This window comes from Gorilla gorilla, chromosome 23, assembly GCF_029281585.2.
Source record: "Gorilla gorilla gorilla isolate KB3781 chromosome 23, NHGRI_mGorGor1-v2.1_pri, whole genome shotgun sequence".
Taxonomy (NCBI): domain Eukaryota; kingdom Metazoa; phylum Chordata; class Mammalia; order Primates; family Hominidae; genus Gorilla; species Gorilla gorilla.
In genome coordinates, this window is record NC_086018.1 from 33853158 (window position 1) to 33873873 (window position 20716).

General features: G+C 37.5%; 1 protein-coding gene across 23 annotated transcripts in view; it reads right to left on the minus strand.

Moving 5' to 3' along the window:
• RBFOX2 (RNA binding fox-1 homolog 2) overlaps window positions 1-20716 on the minus strand; it is a 291710-nt gene that overhangs the window by 105033 nt on the left and 165961 nt on the right. The window lies entirely within an intron of this gene.

The window sequence follows — 20716 nt, forward strand, 5'->3', positions numbered from 1 at the left end:
CACTTCAGTTACCATGAATTTACCCTGACGGCTCCCACATTTCTATTTTTGAGCCCATACATCTCTTCTGAACACCATGTTTCTATTCTTTTTCCCTTGAATATGGCCGACTATATGGGTTATTCATCCTTCAAGGCTTACTTCAGAAATCCCCTACTCCAGAAAGCCTTTCCTGACCCTACTTGCTCCCACATCTGGTTTAGGTACCCCTTACCTGTGAGCATACTTCACCTTAGCACCTAATCCATGGTACATAACGGTTGGAGTTACTGTTCTGCATAACTATGACTAGACTATGAGCAGTCTGAGGGTAGAAATCATGTTTTATACTATATCCCCAGTTCTTAACCCAGTATCTGAATACACAGTAAATGAATGTTTGTTGAAATCAAACAATAATGCCTTGATTTCTATTACTCTAGCCATTTATTTATTCACACATGGATACATCAGAATGAAGAGCACCTATGTAGTTAACAAAATATTATAAAAGCATTCTTTCTTCCAAGAGCGCACTTGGAGATATCTTCAAATTTATAAATTTACTTCACTTTTTTTTTTGAGGTGGAGTCTCGCTCTGTTGCCCAGGCTGGAGTGCAGTGGCACGATCTCAGCTCACTGCAACCTCCACCTCCCAGGTTCAAGCGATTCTCCTGTCTCAGCCTCCCAAGTAGCTGGGATTACAGGCACACACCACCATGCCCGGCAGTTTTTTTTTTTTTTTTTTTTTTTTTGCATTTTTAGTAGAGATATGTTTCACCATGTTGGCCAGGCTGGTCTTGAACTCCTGACCTCAGGTGATCCACCCGTCTCGGCCTCCCAAAGTGCTGGGATTACAGGCGTGAGCCACCGCGCCTGGCCTTACTTCAGTTTTATTTTCAGTATTTTTCAGAAATCTGAAGCTGAAAGGAAGATGTACAAAAAGAGTGGGAAAAAGGCTTTATTTTCAATTTTATCAGAATAGTTCAGATTCTAGACAAAATAATACCCACTCATTTAAAAAAAAATTTTTTTAGGTGTTCTTGTCATACAGAAGTGACTCAGCTTCCCTACCTTCCACCCACATACCAGCACTGCTATAAAAGCAGATCTAAGAGTCCCTGTCTACAAGGCAGGGCTTGCTCCAACTTTCCCAGGCTGCCTCTGACACCCAAGTGAAAGGCAACATTAAAGGGAGAGCATTTCCTGCAATAATAAAAACTTGCTGGTATAAAGGCTCTTCACGGCACGCCCCCACACAATAACCCTAACTAAGTGTAAATAACAATTTACACCTAACAGATATTAAATACCTTTCCAGAAGCACCTCTAATACAATACCACTTTAATATCCTTTGCCCCAACATTCCCCTTAACATAAATGAAGTCAAATTACAGCTAACTCTATTATTTCCCTAACTTTATTTCTCTAGTTTAGGCAGAGTTCAGTCATATAGAACCCATTCACCATTCAAAAAAAAAAAAAAAAGTGAGTGTGAAATTTGAAATCAAATGCTTTAGATCTTATAGGCTTATAAAAAACAATCCTCATTTATTTCCTGTTCCCCAAAGTCAAACCTTTAGCACAAAACCACAAATAACATAAACTAAGACATCAGTGAGGCCAGGCAAATCAAAAAATTTAATTCACAAATTACTACATGTCTTTGGGTAACTTATTCATATCTTTAAGAAATCCCAGACCCCAGATAACTAGAGTCACACATACAACTGAAATTATGTGTACATTGTACACATCCCTGTGAGGGATTAAGGAAAAGGTTCTCAGACAAATATGAAAATGGATGGGATGTACACAAATTTATCAATAACTGGGTTGTCAAGAAGATAATACATGATTAATCTGTGAAAATTGAAGACTGCTCTTTATCCAACGGCATGCCACGAATATGCCATGCCTCTATTATTAAGTTACAGGAAACTTTGTTGTCTTGTTCACCACTAATATCCCTGTGTCTGGCATAGTATCTGGCACGCAGTTGGTACACAATAAACTAATTCAGAATGAGAAAATAAATTCAATTTATATAAATTATATAAACTTGCATATGTTAATATAATTATATAAACTATATAAGTATAAACTATACTTGCATATGTTAATTACATACACTATATAAGTATAAACTTGCATGTTAATATAATTACATAAACTATATAAGTATAAACTATACTTGCATATGTTAATATAATTACATACACTATATAAGTATAAACTTGCATATGTTAATATAATTACATAAACTATATAAGTATAAACTATATAAGTTAATATAATTATATAACTATGTAAGTATAAACTATATAAGTTAATATAATTACACAAACTATATAAGTATAAACTATATAAGTAAATAAATTTATATAATGTGTGTGTGTGTGTGTGTGTGTGTGTGTGTGTGTGTGTGTGTGTGTGTACTGCTTAACACCAAGGTCAACTTCCCATGAAGAAGTGGAGAGCCTAATATACTCTACAGCACTTTGAAGACCTGAGCATACCTCAATATCAAAAGTGTCCTTTAGGCTGGGCATAGTGGCTCACGCCTGTAATTTGGGAGGCCGAGGAGGTGGATCACCCGAGGATGGGAGTTCAAGACCAGCCTGACCAACATGGTGAAACCCTGTCTCTATTAAAAATACAAAAAAAAAAAAAAAAAAAAATTAGCTGGGTGTGGTGATGCCCACCTGTAATCCCAGCTACTTGGGAGGCTGAGGCAGGAGAATTGCTTGAACCCGGGAGGCAGATGTTGCAGTGAGCCGAGATAACACCACTGCACTCCAGCCTGGGTGACAAGAAAGAAACTCTGTTTCAAAAGAAAAAGTGTCCTTTAGATAGGTAAATTTCTGTCTCTCAATCTTCTAGATGCCTAATATCCTTAAGCTGTCCTTGGCTACCCTAAACCCTCAAATCAGGAAATTTAGCTATACCTCCAATAATTTAAGACCCTGTTTCCTCTTCCTCCAACTGCCCCATTCACCACTTGGATGACAGGTTAAGTAAAAGTGCCTAAGGAAAACCTGTGATAAAAGACAATACCCTTAACTTGCAACAAGTTACATTTTAACCATCTGATCAGAGGCAGTAAATGTTTAATCTGAAAGACTGTCTATAAGAATAACTTCAGGAACAGTTTCTTAAACAGATTTGTCTGGGCAGGGAGACTACATTCATCGTCCCTTAAATCACAAGCAAGCCTGTATCTCCTTACTCTGCCTGATTTTAAACTAATTTGGCCAGACTAGGTTCTACAAAAATTATAACTAATAAAATAATCATTTTCAATGGCACACTCTTAAAATAGGCATGATTTTAACAATAAGAGCAATGAAAGGTCAAGTACCTAAAATATTTTCGAACTTTCTGTTGAAGAGAACTCACTTTGTTTCATTAACTCAAAACTAGCAATTCTAGAAATAACTTAATTAAAAATAGATGTAAAACCTTTCATTAAAAGAAATACTGTTCAATCATGTCCTCCATAACGTCCAACTGTATAATGCATTAGTATGAAACTGCAAGCATTATGCAATGGAAAGCTTGGATTTAACTAAGCAAAAGAATATATAAAAGAAGCTAAAAACATTTTATAACCGTAGTTAAGAGTTTGGGTAGTAACCAACCATCTACTACTCATTTATAAATGCACTGAAAAAAACTGTTACTTTAAAAAAGTAATAAATAAGATTGTAAAATAGCTTGGGATCCTTCAATTTAAAATTGTTTTTTTTTTAAATCCCATTAGCTTTCCTATGTGGCAGAATGGAGAGTAAACCCTTAAATTTTAACATCCCATTACCTCCATTTCTAAACGACGTTAATTTCAGATAGAATAAACCTACAAATGGAGTAAAGCCAGGAAAGTGTAGTTTCAAATACTGTGCACTACATTTATCAGTACTAAATACTAATAACCAAAAAAATTGGGGGTGGAAAATTCATCTTATTATGAATATTGATTAGAATTTTGCTGCAAAAGACTTTCATCAAACCATGTCATAATTTCTGAACAGGAACTCTTTAATCCACCCCAAAATTGGGAGGGGGAGATGGTCAATTTCCTTCCTCAAAAAATTCAATTACATACTGTAATTATTTTTTCATATATCTCTAATACTTCAATTCACTTGGGAAACATTTTTACTTTTTCAACTTTTTCCTCAAAGAATTTTACTTATGTTATAGTTACTATAATTCCCATACTTTGCTGGTTGTGGGTCAGAAATTTACTGTTCACAGATGTTTCTCATTGAAAGCACATTAATATTTACTTGTAAAAAGATCTGGTTCTAATCTAGTCTCATAACACTTCCAGCCTTAAGCTGTTACAAAGCCCAAGCTATTGTTTTATGTCGGTAGAGATACAGTTCATAGATAAGTGAAATCCACAAATATATCAAAACCTCATTATGGTAAATATAAAATACTCTTAATTTGAATAATCCAAAATAACAGAAACAGTTATATCATTAATATAAAACATATAATATAGACCCCTATTAGAATATAGTTAAAGAGAAACATAATCACAGCCACTGCCATATGATTGCAATATTGATAGCTTTAGACTTGAATGAAAGCTGTAAGTTTACTCCAGAGAGCTTACCCAACAGGCCCAATCCAAAATAGCTTGGGCCTTTAGGCCCAAAATACCTAATAAGATGTACTAGTTAGTCCATTATTTCTTTTAACTAATAAGATGTACTAGTTAGTCCATTATTTCTTTTAACTAATAAGATGTACTAGTTAGTCCATTATTTCTTTTAACTCTATGCATTCCGGTCCAACCTGTAACATAGGTGCTAATTATTAGAGAAATGGCTATTTGAAAGAAAAAAAAATTAAAGGAACATGAAAACAAACTAAAACTGACAGACCAAGTAGTATCTTTAATTCAGAATTAATTGTATTAACTGTATTTATTTCCTTATTCTAGGTTTCCATCACAATATTTCAAAAAATCATGATAGCTCAGAGGTCATCTGGCCCAACTCCTTCATTTTATATACAACAAAACTAAAGTCAAGAAAAATTGAAGTTATTTGAGCACGAACATGGTGGTGGTTAACTCTATTGCTGGAACCAGAATCCAGGACTCCTAACTTCAATTTTTCTTACTATAAGATATTCAGAAATATGCTTGGTAATGACCTAACATTTTCTGATTCTAGATTTCAACAAGTTAACAAATAAGATGTTACTAATCTCATCACAAAACAGTCTAAAACGTTAGACTAAAAATAGTCTTAGTGGGGAAAGATGCCCTCTACTTTATATATTACCTTTCTAGAAAACACAACAACATTTGGAAACTGCCAACTGTGCCTCTCGTCTGCTCAAAACAAAGCCTAAAGTTTATTATAATATGATGGGTTTTTTACATTACATTTATATTGTCCAGCCCACCCGGTTCAAAACACACACACACACATACACACACACAAACACACACACACACACACACACACACACACAGAATCTCTCCAAAGTTTCAGAACTTCTAGGGGTGAATGCCAACCACCTTTGTCTGGCCACCAATACTATAAATTAAATCCTCTTACTACAGTAAATTAGCAAAAAGCACTGGGAAAGCTAGGCTCTGAATGGTACCGGGTCAAAAGACAGAAAGCCTGTAGGCATTTCATTCCACCATAAAGCTTCACATCAATCAAACAGTATCTAGAAATTATAACCCTTAGCTTACCTGGACAACAGGATATTGATAATCCATACAATATACACCATACATAGCAAAAGGGAAAAAATCTTCAGATAAGGACAGTACAAAAAGTGTCTAAGTTTTTGCCTTGTTTGAGCTGGCTGTCCTGTCCAAAGGAACTAGGTAGCACCAAAAAAATCCTTCGCTGACCTCCAGTCTACGCAGATAGGTATGCTGGCTCAGCTGATGAAGTCGGAGCTTGGTTGAGACCAGGCCTCCACCCCAACAGGATTTGACAATACACAGAAGAGATGTTCAGAAAAAAGCAAAAAGCTTTGAGTTACTAGTTACAGACTGAAAACTACACTGGAGATTTGCTGTTACTGTTGGTTTTTAAATTGACAACTCAACCAGAAACTCAAGAGGCAGAGAATGACAGCCAGGGAAGGGAACACAGGCTCCTCACACTGACACACAAACACGGTAGGAAGTCTAAGGTATCCAGGAGCCAAAATAATATATATGTTCCAGGCTTTAAGTGCGTCAGAGAATACTCCCAATCCAGGACACGGAAAGGCAGATGGGACTGGTATTACTACTCTATTCTTTCTTGGGCGGGGAGCATGTACCCGTGTGCACGCATGCGCATTCTCTTTCTCTCTCTCATACACACACACACACACACACACACACACACACACACACACCCTTCTCACTGTCTCCGGCAGAGACAGGTGTTAGGATTAACAGTATAAAACCTTTCTGCCACGGAAAGGAATGGGAGAAAAAAGTCACACTGATACACGCAGTAAGGGGATCCCTTTCATGACACTGTATGTTTTTGTATCATTTAACACCTCCCTCACTGTGCTTTAACAGAGGCTAGGACAGCTGGCAGGATCAGCACTAGAAAAGAAGAAAGTGGCCCCAACTCTGAGGCAACATGAGTCCACTGGAGGCCTCCAGATATGCAGGGTACACTTGCTCAGCTGTTCCAGTCAAACTTGGAAGGATTAACTCCGGCTGTCTGCAAAAAGGTGGGGGTGGAAAGGTCTTTTCAGAAAAGCCAGTTGCTTTTCTCCTTTTAGGGAGCTGCTATACCCACCCTGCCATTATATACAAATACACATGTGCACACATATTTCTATAACAGATATTAAAAGCAGTAACAAACATGGACAGGTGTTAGGTTTGTCTGACAAACGCACAATAGGTTCAAGAGTTGGCTTTCAGAGCCTAAACGGCCCATCAAAAATCAGAAAACTGCTAAGTAATCCTTAGAAAAAGGACATAGAGTGAGCAGAAAGTGAAAATAAATGTTTATTAAAAGACAAACCAGTTGTAACTATTGATCCTACGAAATCTTCTATTTGGAACAAGCATTCAAAATTTCAAAATGGTAAATAATTCTAAGTAAGTTTCAGGGGCTATGACATCCCTAATCGTGGAGAGCCAGTAATATTGTAACATGCTTTTGGATGATTAAACCATGAGGATTAAATGCAACTGTGAGGGCATCTGTGAGAATTTAAGTATTACCATGCCCTCCATGCCCTGCCCCCATCAGTGTAATTCTTCTCCTTTTATGGTCACTGTAATTTATTTTAGGATTGTTCAGAAGAAACAGATTTTTAAGAGTCAAAATGGCTATAGCGTATTTTGATGGTATTCTTGGTTAAACATTTACCTGAACTCAGTTCTAACAGATTAGGAGGACCACTATACTCGATTATCTTCAATTTGCTGGTACTGATTCTATGCGCATTACACATGAAGAACAAGAATAAATCTATTCAGTATAATTAATAAAACATTTATTGAACATCTATTGCAGACAAAATATTGTACTAAGCCCTGGAGAAATGAACACAGTTCTGTTGTCAATGAATTTACAGTTTATGGGAGAAATAGATAAGGACACAGGCAAAGCCAAAAAGCAAAACAATGCTACAGCACAAAACTAAATATTGTAAGCAACTTCTCATACATGGAAAAACATTTTTTAAAAATTACTCTTGGCCGGGAGGTGTGGCTCACACCTGTAATCCCAACACTTTGGGAGGCTGAGGCAAGGGGATCACTTGAGGTCAGGAGTTCGAGACCAGCCTGGCTAACATGGCAAAACCCTGTCTCTATTAAAAATACAAAAATTAGCTGGGCATGGTGGCATGCACCCTGTAATCCCAGCTACTTGGGAGGCTGAAGCAGGAGAATTGCTTGAACCCAGGAGGTGAAGGCTCACCACCGCAGCCGAGATCACGCCACTGCACTCCAGCCTGGGCAACAGAGCAAAACTCCATCTCAAAAAAAAAAAAAAAAGTTGCTCTTAATACACAGTTTTATAGTCTCTCTCACCATTAGAACTATAAAACCCTACTTTGTCAATTCTTAACAGAGATTATCAAAGCCTCATAACATTTCAGATGTGCTTTGCCATACCTTAAGGGATTATAATATACAGTCAGCCCTCCTTATCCTTGGGTTACACATTTGTGAATTCAACCAACTGCAAACAAAATATTTGTGAAAAGCAATAAAAAAAACCCCAATACTGTACAATAACAAAAATATAATACAAATTTTAAAGACAATAGTTATAATAATTATTTACATAGCATTTACATTGTTTTGGAAATTATAATTTAGAGATAATTTCAAGTCTACAAGAGGATGAACATAGGTTATATGCAAATACTACACCATTTTATATAAGAAACTTGAGCATCTGCAAATTTTGGTATCTGCAGGGGTGTGAGAGGGTGTATCCTGGTACCAATCTCCCACAGATATGAGAGGACTATATATTCTAACAGTCTCCTGTATAGGTATTAAAATGGTAATTAAGAAATAGCAAAAGACTGGGTGCAGCAGCATGTGCCTGTAGTCCCAGCTACTAGGGAGGATCATTTGGGTCAGGAGTTCAAGTCTAGCCTGGGCAACATAGTGACACCTTTCTTTTTTTAAAAAAAAAAAAAAAAAAAAAAAAAAAGAATGTTTCTGCAATAAAATCTTATGCTAAATTTCCTCTTCTAATCAAATCAAATAGTTATTAATCCTTCTTCCTCCCTGTACACTTCTGTCATTTCATACATAGCAGTACAGCAGGATGGGCCACATATACACTTATAAGCTAGTATCTTAAATCACTATTAAATCTCCTAAGATTCGTCTTGATATGAAGATTGGAAAATGATGATATGTCTTATACATCATAAAAGGCTGTAATAATGAACTATGGCTGACTAACTTAAACTTCAAGAGTTAACCCAGTTCAATATTTGGTGACTTAATTATAGAGGAAATTCCCAGATGCTGTTGTATTTAAGATGAAAGACTGTAATTCAAATCCTAAAACAACTGACATAATTTAAGCATGAAAGTGATCCCCAAATGTTATTGAAGGCCTGGTCAATTTCCAGAGAAAGATTTAAATTCTTCTAGACTATACATACAAGGTGAAAAGATACGACTGATGCATTATTAAATGAAAAAAATTGCCAGGCACAGTGGCTCATGCCTGCAATCCCAGCACTTTGGAAGGCCAAGGCGAGCGGATCACCTAAGGTCAGGAGTTTGAGACCAGCCTGGCCAACATGGCGAAACTCCATCTCTACTAAAAATACAAAAATTAGCCGGGCGTGGTGGTGGGTGCCTGTAATCCCAGCTACTCAGGAGGCTCAGGTGGCAGAATCATCTAAACCTGGGAGGCTGAGGTTGCAGTGACCCGAGATCGTACCACTGCACTCCAGCCTGGGCAAGAAAGTGAGCCTCTGTCTAAAAAAAAAAAAAAAAAGAAAGAAAGAAAAATATTATGTTGTTTAATAATGTGTTATAGTTCTATATTTGTAAATGAAATTATAAAGGGGTATGCATGCATGTATGTATCTATGTGTACACATCAATCAATAAATTATGTATGTAATTAGACTTTGAAAAGCAGTGCTCCAAATAAAATGAAAAAACTAAAAAATTTATTGTGTAATTAGTTAAGCTTTTATTAAGTCACATATAAGTTAGACATGTATGTATATGTATACACATATACGTAATGTATTGGTTGACATACACACCAATATATGCCATATGTATACACATTATATATACATATACCATTATATGCCATACATATACATATATATACACACGTGTGTGTGTGTGTGTGTGTGTGTGTGTGTGTGTGTGTGTGTGTGTAGCCATTAAGACAAAACTAGTACCTCCAGGCGGTGGAATGGGGAGGTGGCTGGTTTTCGCTTACTAATTTAGAGATAAATTTCCAATCATTTATACACATTTAAATTAGCATTAACTGCTCCTATAATTTGTTAAAAGTTTAAAGGAACCAAAACAGATTTTACTTTCAATACAAGTACTTTAAAAATTATTAATATTCTCATGGTCTCTGATTTATATGACTAGGCCAGGCACGGTGGCTCACGCCTGTAATCTCAGCACTTTGGGAGGCCAAGGCAGGTGGATCACCTGAGGTCAGGAGTTCGAGACCAGCCTGACCAATGTGGTGAAACCCCTTCTCTGTTAAAAATACAAAAAACTAGCCAGGCATGGTGGTGCATGACTGTAATCCCAGCTACCTGGGAGGCTGAAGCTGGAGAACTGCTTGAATCTGGGAGGCGGAGGTTGCAGTGAGCCGAGACTGTGCCACTGCACTCCAGCCTGGGCAACGAAAGCAAAACTCTGTCTCTAATAATAATAATAATAATAATAATAATACGACCACATTTGCTTTACCTAACATAATGTGATAACTATAAACTCTCATTTAAGACTAGAGGATATAGGCTGGAAGCAGTGGCTCATGCCTATAATCCCAGCACTCTGGGAAGCTGAGTCAGGAGGATTGCTTGAGGCCTGGAGTTTGAGACCAGCCTGGTCAACATATTAAGACCCTGTCTACACCCCCGCCCCAAAAAAATTAGCTGGGTATGGTGGCACACAGCATGTGCCTATACTCCCACCTACTTCGGAGGCTGAGGTGGGAGAATCACATAAACCCAGGAGGTCGAGGTTACAGTGAGTTATGATCATGCCACTGTACTCTAGCCTGGGCAACACAGCAAGACCCTGTCTCTTGAAAAAAAAAAGACTAGAGGATATAGACAATAAAGAATCTTAATCTTTAGATATATGATTAAGATAACTCACCTAGGTTCTGCCGAAACCATGCCCAGGTATAGCTTAAATAATCAGCTCTTCAGAAAAATGTCAAAATAATGTAATATTTGAATTATAACTCTTATACTTTATCTTGCCTTTTACCCATTTCTTTCTGTAAAATTTTTTTAATTGCTATAATTTGAAGACTAATAACTTAGTCAAACCAAAATTTGAAATAATACTGATGGAAAAAAAAAGGAGAATCTTTCACCTATAAGACAAAACACACTACAAAAAATCAAATTATAAACTTGAAAGGTTTCTCTCTCTTTTCTTGATATGGTCTTTCTTCAGAATAATGTAGCCTCAGTTATTAACAGAAAGAAATTCCATGCATGGATCAATAGCTCAACATCATTCTTTCAGTATTTTTCCCATTTATCAAAATGATTTTAAAAATAGAAACAAAAAATGAAAATATTTTCAACTCAGAAATTACTCCTAAGTGAGTCCCCTTCCTCATCAGAACAGACTGGGTATTTCCTTAAAATTTTAAATAATATATTTACTCAAAAATTCTAGAAATAAAAAGACTAATTTTCCACAATAAACTCAAGAGTTATTGGCTGATGATGCCAATCTATTCCACTTTCAAGTTTACACTCTACAATATTATGGATGCTTTTATAGTATTAAAGTTCATGTGTCCTGATCAATAAAAAACATGAATTCAGAAAATAGTCCTTCATGTATATTTCCATACATCTCTTTAGCAAAGACATGCAATACCAATTCACTTTTTTTTTCTGAGACGGGGTCTCACTCTGTCACCCAGGTTGGAGTGCTATGGCACAATCTCAGCTCACTGCAACCTCTGCCTTCTAGGTTCAAGGATCCTCCCACTTCAACCTCCCAAGTAGATGGAACTACAGGCGCATGTCATGGCTCCTGGCTACTTTTTTCAACTTTTTTTGTAGACATGGAGCTTTGCCATGTTGCCCAGGCTGGTCTTCAACTCCTGAGTTCAGGCGATCCACCTACCTGAGCCTCCCAAAGTGCTGGGATTATGGGTGTGAGCCACCATGCCCAGACCCAATTCATTTTTCAACATAAGTTTTAACACTGGGGTCGGGCACAGTGGGTCACACCTGTAATCCCAGCCCATTGGGAGGCTCAGGCAGGCGGACTGCCTGAGTCAAAGAGTTCAAGACCAGCCTGGGCAACACGGCAAAGCTCCATCTCTACCCAGGCCTGGTGGCACATGCCTGTAGTCCCAGGTACTCGGGAGGCTGAGGTGGGAAGACTGCTTAAGCCTAGGAGGTGGAGGTTGCAGTGAGCTGAGATTGTGCCACTGAACTCAAGCCTAGGAGACAGAGTGAGACTCTGTCTCAGGAAGAAAAAAAAAAAAAAAAAAGTTTCAACACTTAGCACACTTAGAATGTCTGTTGAACAGAAATTTAATGATATCAGGGAGAAACAGACCTAGACTTAGAAACAGACCTAGTTATTCAAAATCTAGACCTAGAAATAGACCTCGTATTTAAGAGTGAGATATTTAGAAATTATCATGAGATTTGTAAAGTTTAAGTTTTGCTAAGGATAAGGTAGATCAGTCTCATGCCAGAGGACATGGTTGATGATGCTGTAGTGTTATCTGTACACCGACATACAACCCTTGGGATCTCAAGACTTACCAAGCACTGGTTAAGTTCAGTCAATCAAATTAACCAGAAAATATTTAAGATTCTTGTCCTCCTCTCCTATTCTCTCATTCCTGTTTTCTTCTCTCTTTTTCTTTCCCTTCTGCCCATGCCACAATCCTGCCAAATGTTTAAGGATATTAGCTATGCCTCAGGGTAGAATGCTTTAGCAAAGATTGCCGAGATTTCTGCCTGAGGTATAAATTTGGTTTTAGTCACAGTATTCTTAGAAGGTTCCAAAGATTCTATATACCCCGTGCACCAGCGTAAGACAGAACTTCAAAAAGAGATAGGTCAGTTCTAGAGGCCAGGAGGGGAAAAAAAAAAAAAAAAGAGCAAAAGAGCTAGGGCTTGAGCTGGAAGGATGAGGATGGGACAGGGGGTGGAGGAGGAAGATATATATGCAGGCAAAATATGTCATTAGAAATATGCAACACTGGGCCAGGCACGGTGGCTCACACCTGTAATCCTAGCACTTTGGGAGGCTGAGGCGGGTGGACTGCCTGAGCTCAGGAGTTTGAGACCAGCCTGAGCAACACGGTGAAACCCCATCTCTACTAAAATACAAAAAATTAGCCAGGCGTGGCCACGTGCGCCTGTAATCCCAGCTACTCAGGAGGTTGAGGCAGGAGAATTGCCTGAACCCGGGAGGCAGAGGTTGCAGTGAGCCGAGATTGCACCACTGCACTCCAGCATGGGTGACAGAGCGAGACTCCGTCTCCAAAAGGAAAAAAAGAGAAAGAAATATGCAAGACTGACTGACTAAGGGATCGTGTGACCAGTTTACTTGACTATGGGTAGGTGGTGGCAAATGACAAGAAAAGTAGGTAGGTTCACTATGGAAGGACTAGGACATCCTGCTATGTATTTCAGATCTGATCTTTAAAGATTGCGCAAGAGGAAAAGAGTGCTACATAAATAACGTTTTGTGAAAATGGCTCTGGTGGCTGCAGGTAAGAATGAAAAAGGGAACAACCTAAAGGTGGGGAAACCAATTAGCAGCTACCATTACAAGAGGTTACAGATGACTAATGCAAAAAATACATATTAGCAGTAGGAATAAAGAAGGTATAGATATATAACAGATGACGAAGACAACATCCACAGTAATTGAAGACTGTCCACATGTAGGGTATAAGAGAAAGGTTCTAATTCTAGCTAACTAGCCAAATAAGAATAACACTGCTAATACAGACAAATCTGAAGCATAAACTGGTTTGAAGTAATGGTAGAGAAGGTATAACAGGTACTCGGGGTTGAAGGTACAGCTAGAGGAGGGTCAGGGTTAGACATGAAGATCAAAGAGAAAAGGAGAAATAGCCATGGCCATAATGGGGTTGAGATTCCTCTCCCACACTGATGTAGTCTATAACATTTATTAAACATCAACCATGTACTCCAAAAAAAGAAAAGTAGAGACAAAAGAAAAATGGGAGGTGGAGGGGAGACACAGACAGATAGAAGGCAAAGGCTGAAAATAGAACCTTGAGGAATCCTTGCTTCAAGAAGGCAGAAATAGAAACAGAGGATAAAAAGATTAAGCATAATCGTGTACTATTCACAAAAGCCAGGAATACAGAGGACATCTGTTTCTTTTCTTCGATCTCACATCCTTTATACTAGGGAAGGTATTTCATAAATTGATATCAGAGGTGAATATATAACAATGCCAAGGAGAAATCTAGAAAGGTTAAAGAAAATGAGAATTTAGAAATAAATGACTGAATTTAGCAAACAAGAGTTAAAGAGTTTTCAGAGCACTGTTTTAGTAATATGAGTAAAAAGAATGGTAGCAAACCTGATAAACTCATGGTCAGAATGAAAAATAGACAAAATGCCTGCATATAAATTTTAACAAACTTTCTATTGGGATACTTGATTTCCAAGTGGCAATAAAGTACAAAACCAATTATTGATACATTCAACTACCCACAGTTGCCTCTATCAAGGAGAATTTTTACTTTATTTTGTTTTGTTTTGGCCTCTGTGCCTTTGATCACGTTTTCTTACCCATTTCAAAATGCCCAAATCTTAAAAATGCTACCTTAAATGCCATCTGCTCCACAATGCTCTTCCTGATTACCTCCAACTAGAAGTGATTTCTCTTTCCTCTGAACTTATATGGCATTTTCTATTTGTTTTTAGACATACTTATTTTATTGATTAGATGAATTCTCTAAGGATAGAACCTGTCCATCCATCTTCCTATTTCTCACAAATAATTAAGCTAAAGGCCAGGCACGGTGGCTCAGGCCTGTAATCCCAGCACTTTAGGAAGTCGAGGTGGGTGGATCATTTGAAGTCAGGAGTTCAAGACCAGCCTGGCCAACATGGTGAAACCCCAACTCTACTAAAAATACAAAAAATAGCTGGGCGTGGTGGTGGGCACCTGTTATCCTGGCTACTCGGGAGGCTGAGACAGGAGAATCGCTTGAACCCGGGAGGCGGAGGTGGCAGTGAACCGAGATCGTGCCACTGAACTCCAGCCTGGGCAACAAGAGTGAGACTCTGTCTCAAAAAAAAAAAAAAAAAAAGAATTAAGCTAAAACAGTTTATACAGTATATGCTCATCAGTATATGAAAAGAGAAGGTCTGCAATAAATTCAAACTACAAATCAGAGGTAACTGAATGAATCACCACATACAGATCATCCCTAATTTGTTAGTCAGTCAATATTCATTCAATCATGATATCCTCAACATTGCACGAAGGCCTACAAACAGCAAAAACTATTCAAGAGCTGAAAATACAGGGGAGAAAAAGTGGAAAATAATACACAACAAAATACCATTCGATAAATGCCACGCTTATTCCAATATGGCTTGGGAGAAAATAAAGCAGCAATTGCTACTATAGCCACCACCACCACCACCGCCATCTAATTTCTCAGGGTGAAGAAAACCCAGAAATATTTCACAAGCAATTAATGCTTAAAATGTACTTTAAAAAAACTAGCGGGAGTTTTCTAGATGGATTAGGGTGGTGGTGGGAAGCTTTGAGGCAGTGGAACAACTTTTCAAGTGCATAAAACAGCATAGCATACATGAAGCCATACCTACAGAAAGGCAGGCAGGTCGGCATACCCAAAAAAAGTCAAAAGCCTATTTAAAAATATCCATGGAAGAGTTCTATTGATTCTAAGGTACTGAGAAAATGGTAAGGCTTTCTACACCAATGGAAATCTTTAAATTATACCTACCAGAAAATAGCAAATCATAGTTAAGTATGGAAACACTCCTTTGCATGACACGTGGTACAGAAAGGAAGTATGGATAATAACAGAGTAAACCATGGAATGGCTGATATGCATTTCTGTTTTGGAATGAGAGACATGGCATACAAACTGCGAGGCAAGGAATTAGCAGTTTTGTTAAAAGTGTCATTCATAAATCAGTAAATGGATAGGACAATAGTTATTCACTTTTTGTTTTTAAGTTAGAGGCAGGGTTTTCACCATGTTGGCCAGGCTGGTCTCACACTCCTGACCTCAAGTGATCTACCCACCTCAGCCTCCCAAAGTGCTGGCATTACAGGCATGAGCCACTGTGCCTAGCCATTAGTTATTCACTTTAATTTACAAGACAATATATAAAGGTTAAGGGGCAAAATGTAAAACTTTTAGAGCAGGAAATAATTTTAAATATTCTAATACTGTTAGGGAAACATACCTAAAAATAATTTCACATACATTATCTTATACAACAAAACTTTTTTCTCTCCATAATAACTTTTATCTCAACTAACTCATAATACCTTTTTGGTGAACTACAAAAAATTGGTCATAATATTTCACAGCTCCTCCATCAGGAAGTGGCATTTGTTTCTTCCACCCCTTGAATTTGGTCTTAGCTTTGTGATTCACATTGGTCTTGGGGATATTAGCAAATATCACACGAGCAGAGGCTTCACAGGTGCCTGTTCACTGAGGCTTGCCCTCTCTTGCTACTCTCTGGAACCCCGACACTACTGTGTGAAGAAGTGTGAAGGACGAGAGCAAGTGGAATACAGATGAACTGCTCCAGCTGAGCCCCCAGATCAACTAACCTGCCAACTGCCAGACATGAGAGTGAGGTTATCCTAGACCACTGAGGCTCAGCAAATGCGGCCAAGACTAAAACAATCACCCAAACTCCTGACCCGCAGAACTCTGAGCAAATAAATGATTAACACTTTGTTAAGCTATTAAGTTGTGGGAAAGTTTGTTACACAGCAAAACCTAACTGACACAATTTCATTGCATAACATGAAGATGTAAACCTCAGTACTGACACCAACACCACACTGTCTGCAGGCTTTAAATCAGGCTGTGTTAGTCCTGCAACTTTGTTTTCCTTCTTCAACGTTGTTTTGGCTATTCTAGGTCTTTGGCATTTCCATACGAGTTTTAGAATCAGCTTGTCAATTTCTACAAATATCTGGCTAGGATTCTGATTGGGATATACACTGAATCTATAGATCACTTTGGGGAGAATTAACATCCGAGAGAATTGAGTCTTTCTGACTATCAACACAGTATATCTCTCCACTTCATTCCACTATTCAAATAAAGGGTTTTTAAAGATTATGACTATCTTTTCTCTAGGCCTGTACTGAAATCGAATGCTATACCTGATGTTTGTAACACTTATCATTTCTTCTGAAGTCTGCTAGATCCCATAATACTCACATCCCTATAAGGCTGTATGGTACTGGTGTCAAGAGAGAAAAATAGATCAGTGAAACAGAATAGAAAGTCCAGAAATAGATCCACAGGTGCAAACGGAATTCAGTAGAAAAAGAACAGTCTTTTCAACAAATGGTGCTGACACAACTGGATGAAAAGAAACGAGATTTATACTTCTTTCCAAATACAAAACAACTCAAAATGGACCACATACCTAAAAATGTAAAAGATAAAACTGTAAAACTTCTAGGAGAAAACTTCTGTGACCTTGGATTAGGCAAAGATTTCTAAGCTATAACATTAAAAACATAACCCATAAAAGAACAATAAATTGGACTTCATTTAAAACTTCTGCTTATCAAAAGACACTGTGAGGAGAATAAAAAGACAAGCTACAACTGAGAGAAAATGCTTGCAAAGTATACACCTGATAAAGGACTTGTATTCAGAATATACAAGAACTCTCAAAATTCAACCATAAGAAACAAAACAACCCACGTTAAGAAATAGGCAAAAAAAATGAACACTTGATTAAAAGAAGATGGTAAATGAGATAGTAAACAAGCGCATGAAAAGAAGCTCAGTATCATTATTCACTAGGAAATTAGAACCTATTAGTATGATATCACTACATACCTATTTAAAAGACTGACAATACCAAGCTTTGGCAAGGCTATGGAGGAACCGAAAGTCTCATATGCTGCTGGTGGGATGTAAAATGGTATAATCAATGTGGAAACAGTTTAGCAAGTTCTTATAAATTCAAACACACACCTACCATATGATCTATCTATTCTAACTATTTACCCAAGAGAAAAAAGAACATATAAAGAATATGAATATGAATACTCATAAAAAATCTATTTGTCATGGCCTAAAACTGGAAACAATCCAAATATCCATCAACAGATAAGTAATAGTGATAAACAAATTGTCGTATAGCCACAATTACTACTACTTAGAAATAAAAATTAATGAACCACCAGTATATACAGTAACATGGATGAATTTCAAAATAATTATGCTGAGTGAAAGAAGCCACGCAAAACAGTACTTATTGTATGAGTCCATTTTTATAAAATACTAGAAATTGCCAACTAATCAATAGTGACAGAAAGCAGATAAGCGGTTGCTTGGAGATGTGCTGGGGAGGTAAGAGCATATTGGGAGCATTACAAAGGGGCATGAGAAAACTTATGGAGATGATTCATATGTTAATTACCTTGGTTGTGGTGATTTCACGGGTATATACATATGCCAAAACCTAACAAATTAATTTTATATAGGTGCAGTTCATTGTATATCAATTATACCTCCATCGAGTTGTTAAAAAATTAAAATAATGAATTCTTGTCCCACTTAATGCAACGAATTTTTGAAGGGTTAGTTATTTTCTTTGGAGGAGGGGGGGGAATGATAAAGGGAGATGGGGGAAAGGCATCAGTCTTCCCTAAAACACTACAGAAAAGGTCTTCTGAAAAGGAAGACTGGTAGCAAATTCCTTCTGATCAGTCTAGATTAGCCCCCTGCTAGAGAACCCCTTTAGCACGTGCATACATCCTCCTCACTTTGCCAGACATATCATCGTTTCTGTCTCTCTCACTTCAGGAGGGCAGGTACTACATAGTCCACCTTCTTCCTTAAAGTATCCCTAATACCTAGCAGAGTACCTGGTTGTAGTACACAAGCAACATCACATGTGGGTAAGAGTTCAGGGCTCTGTTAAGCCAGGCTACTTGATTCAAATCTTAGCTCCATAACTTCTTAGCTGTGTAATTTGAGAAAAGTTATTTAACACCTCTCTGCCTCAAGTTCTTCGTCTGGAAAAAGAAGATAATAATAGTACCTATCTCATGGGGCTGCTGTGATGACTAAATCAGTTGATATATGAATAGGCCTGGCATATAGTGATTATTAAATTATAGTTGATGTTATCGGCGTCATTGCTGTCGTCGTCATCATCATCTCTGATAATTGAAGGACATTTAAAAGAGATTGAGAATTATCTGAATTACGAAGCTAAATCTATATCTGAGGAATAAGTGGCCTCAACAGGAGGCAGAAAGCATATAAAGAACTAGGTAATTGTGTTAGGAGGAGAAAAGTCAGCTGGGGGGCAGGGGAGAGCACCTACCCATACCTAGCACAGGGCATTTATGTTATTTTGTAACATATTGTTGTTATTTTGTAAATATTTGTAACATTTTACAAAATATGTTATTTTTGTAAATATTTGTTATTTTGTAACATATTTGTTATTTTTGTAAATTTATGTTACATTTCTGTAACATAAATCAAGTGAGAAGACTATGCTTGACCAAGAAGGGAATATCAATAAATAAAGGAGGAGAGAAAATTGAAGTGATTTTTATGCCAAAGCAAATTTCCTTAAGCACAAAGCAGGCAACATGTTCTCTCTTTAACAGTACCGAAAAACAATAAGAAGCCATTCTCTTGCGTTCAAAATAAAAAGCTAATCCAAAAAGGCGGCCAGGGTGTCTTGAGCGTGTACCTGCCCCTCTTCTTGGATTGTGTTCACTATGCTCATGCCTTACAGATGAGCTGTCAGGAATCTGACAGCTGCACCTGACTCTCATACCTACTGGGGACAGAGACAGGGCTCTAAGAGCAGCAATGTAGCAGTTGTGGGAATCCTTGGGTTAGCACTAGCCCCTTGATCCATTCAGACCTGTAATCTCTTCTGACTTTGATTTAATGCAGCAATTACTGGTAATGTGGTTTGAAGGAGATAAATGCCCAGTGTAGCCGGCTGTCGTTTACCCTGCTCACGATGCAAGAATATTTTTAAATTAAAATTCCCTTTATGATAAAGGAGCTGCTTCACTGAATGTTTCTGTGCAGCTCTGATATGGAACTTCCCCCAAAGCGGATTAGAAATCAAAGTTGCCCCTCCTCACTTCTGGCAAAGCATGCATATATACAATTACTCCAACACCTAAAGTGAGTTCCTTAACCCTAAATTTCCCATTTATACAATTCGATCCTGGTAAAAACTTCTTCTGCTTCTCAGATCACAGTGTCAGCATTACATGATTTTCATTAATAATGATTCATCTGTTTTTGCAAACATAGTCCCTTAATTTCCTTTTAAATTAATATGCAAAGTAAACATTCATAATCATATATGCATAAAAGACCTTTTTACCTATTTCACTTGGAAAAAATAAAGTACAGCTGAACATAAAATAAATATCAAAAAATAACGCCAGTTTTATTTTAACTCACAATACAATGTTTTGCTACACTTTTTATATCTAGGAATCTGAGTAATTAAGTCATAAGTGAAATAAACATAGAAGGGTTCATAGTGTCTACCAGGGTTTTTTCCCCATGACCTGAAACCACCATAATATAGCAATTTAAGGAATTTACATAAGTTATTCAGTCCAGGTCAAAACTGTATAATGTGGGCAAATTAGTTGAAAACAATGATGACAACCACCACCCAATAACTAGAGGGAACATAATCATGTGAGGCCCCAAAGGTGAACATTTGGTACAGGTTTACTGGTTGCTGAATCAATCAATAAAAGTTTTGATCTAATTCTCAAACTTCCCACCC